The sequence below is a fragment of the Sinocyclocheilus grahami genome, unplaced genomic scaffold (assembly GCF_001515645.1).
Source record: "Sinocyclocheilus grahami isolate Dianchi unplaced genomic scaffold, SAMN03320097.WGS_v1.1 scaffold1007.1, whole genome shotgun sequence".
NCBI classification, from domain to species: Eukaryota; Metazoa; Chordata; class Actinopteri; order Cypriniformes; family Cyprinidae; genus Sinocyclocheilus; species Sinocyclocheilus grahami.
The window spans coordinates 287,377-289,839 of NW_015506186.1; the positions used below are offsets into that span (position 1 = coordinate 287,377).

A 2,463-nucleotide genomic window follows, 5' to 3' on the forward strand; every position below is an offset into this window, starting at 1 on the left:
TTTTTTTATGTTTCTTTATTAAAAAAAGGGGGGGGGGGGGGGTACTGGCACAGTGGTTAACCAGAAAAATGAAAGTGGCCCTTCATGCCCAAACGTTTGCGGCGCTCTGGTTTAGACAGACACACGTGTGCGGTGCTCCTCCTCTATCAGACTATCAGAGTGATTCGCTGGGAAGATGATGATCCCAGAACATCACTGATCGTCATGAAACCACCTTCAGTTCTCTCAGCAGATAGGAGACCATCAGACATCAGACACCGTGCTGTTTTAGTGTCTTTTTTTAATTTGAGTTAAACATTTAGTAGTTTTTGGTATTTTTGTCACTTTTTTATTATTATTTTTTAAATGTATATGTAGCTTTTATTAATTTTATTTCAGTTTTAGTCATTTTAAAAGATCAAAATGAAAATGTTGAAAATGAAATGTTGCTTTGGCAACTATCTGCAATATGTTTTTTCATATTTTATTTTATTTACGATAATGTTTATTAGTATCATTGAGAAACTGTTATAGTTTTCATATATATTTTTATTTAGTTTTTATATTTTATATTTTCATTTTATATAGTTTTGAATGTCTATATAGTTTTTCTTAATTTTTATTAAAATTTTATTTTAATATTTTTATTTTTTCAGATAACATTTGTTAGTAATGTTGAGATACTTTTTTTTTAATGTATTTTTTGTCTTTAGTATTTTCGTTTTTTTTGTTTTTTTTATGTTTATTTCATCTAGTATGCTTTGTGCTTTTGTTTAATATTTATTTTATTTGAAGTAAGGGAGATATTGTGTATGGTTGTAGTTTTAGTGATGATAGCGCTGTTGAAGTGACTCACAGCTGATGAAGGTAATGTAAAACAAGCGCGAGCTGCAGGAATCAGTGATCAGAGGATCAGATTGCTCCTGCATCAGCAGCGCTGGCCGTGCGAGTTTAGCAGCTCCTTCCGTCTCCACGAGCCCAACAGTTAGTCGACACATGAGCGAACGCGTCTGAAGCCTCTGGGCTGTTGATGTGGAGTTTGAATCCCTCACATCTGTGTGCTCGTGTGAGAATCACCAGCGATGAGTGAAGAAAGATTCAGTGTTAGATCATCTGCCGAGGCTCCTCCAGTGTTCACTTTCTGCTTTTGTTTCAGTTCATTGAGGCTGAACAGTGTAACAAAGACTCGGTTTGGGGTCAGTAAGATGTGTTTGAAAGCCTCTTCTGCTCACCAAGACTGCATTTATTTGATCAAAAATACAGTAAAAATTGTAAAATATTATTACAATCTAAAACAGCTGTTTTCTCTGTGAATCTCTGTTAAACTGTAATGTATTTCTGTGATGCGCAGCTGTATTTTCAGCATCATTACTCCAGTCTTCAGTGTCACATGATCTTCAGAAATCAGTATAATATGCTGATCTGCTGCTCCAGAAACATTTCTGATTATTATCAGTGTTGAACACAGTTGTGCTGCACAATATTTTTGTGGAAACTGTGATACATTTTATTTTTCAGGATTCACAGATGAATAGAAAGTTCAAAAGAATTGTGTGTGTGTGTTCTATTGTATGTGTGTTGTATTGTGTGTGTGTGTGTGTGTGTGTGTGTGTGTGGTGTGTTGTATTGTGTGTGTGTGTGTGTGGTGTGAATGCTCGAGAAACATTTCTGATTATTATCAATGTTGAACACAGTTGTGCTGCACAATATTTTTGTGGAAACCGTGATACATTTTATTTTTCAGGATTCACAGATGAATAGAAAGTTCAAAAGAATTGTGTGTGTGTGTTCTATTGTATGTGTGTTGTATTGTGTGTGTGTGTGTGTGTGTGTGTGTGGTGTGTTGTATTGTATTGTGTGTGTGTGGTGTGTTGTATTGTGTGTGTGTGGTGTATTGTGTGTGTGTGTGTGTGTGTGTGTGTGTGTTGTATTGTGTGTGTGTTGTATTGTGTGTGTGTGTGTTGTATTGTGTGTGTGTGTGCCTGTGTGTGTGTAGGAGGCTCTGACGGGGTCCCGGTGGAGTTGTGTGTGTGTTGTATTGTGTGTGTGTGTGTGTTGTATTGTGTGTGCGTGTTGTATTGTGTGTGTGTGTGTGTTCTATTGTATGTGTGTTTGTGTGTGTGTGTGTGTGTGTGTTGTATTGTGTGTGTGTGTGTGTGTGTGTGTGTGTGTGTGCCTGTGTGTGTGTAGGAGGCTCTGACGGGGTCCCGGTGGAGGTGCACGAGGCTGTGCAACTTCCTGCTGAGCTGCTGATGCTCACCAACAACATCCTGTTTTCCCGCGTGTGCTTACACTGATCACAGCTACTGCCAGACCATTCGCTGATTCATTAGTCAGTGCTTTTATCTGTCAACTAGTGGATTTATGAGTAAAGTACAGTATGAACTGGTCAGACGTTGAACTGGAATTGGAATTAAAGCAACAGTTCACCAAAAAATTATCATTCTGTTATCATTCACTCTCCCTCATGTTGTTCCAAACCTG

The 2,463-nt window shown here is 37.8% G+C and overlaps 1 protein-coding gene across 1 annotated transcript in view; it reads left to right on the top strand.

Annotated features, from left to right (window-relative positions):
- erg (ETS transcription factor ERG) overlaps positions 1 to 2,463 on the top strand; it is a 19,328-nt gene that overhangs the window by 7,135 nt on the left and 9,730 nt on the right. The gene's annotated exons all lie outside the window — the stretch shown is intronic.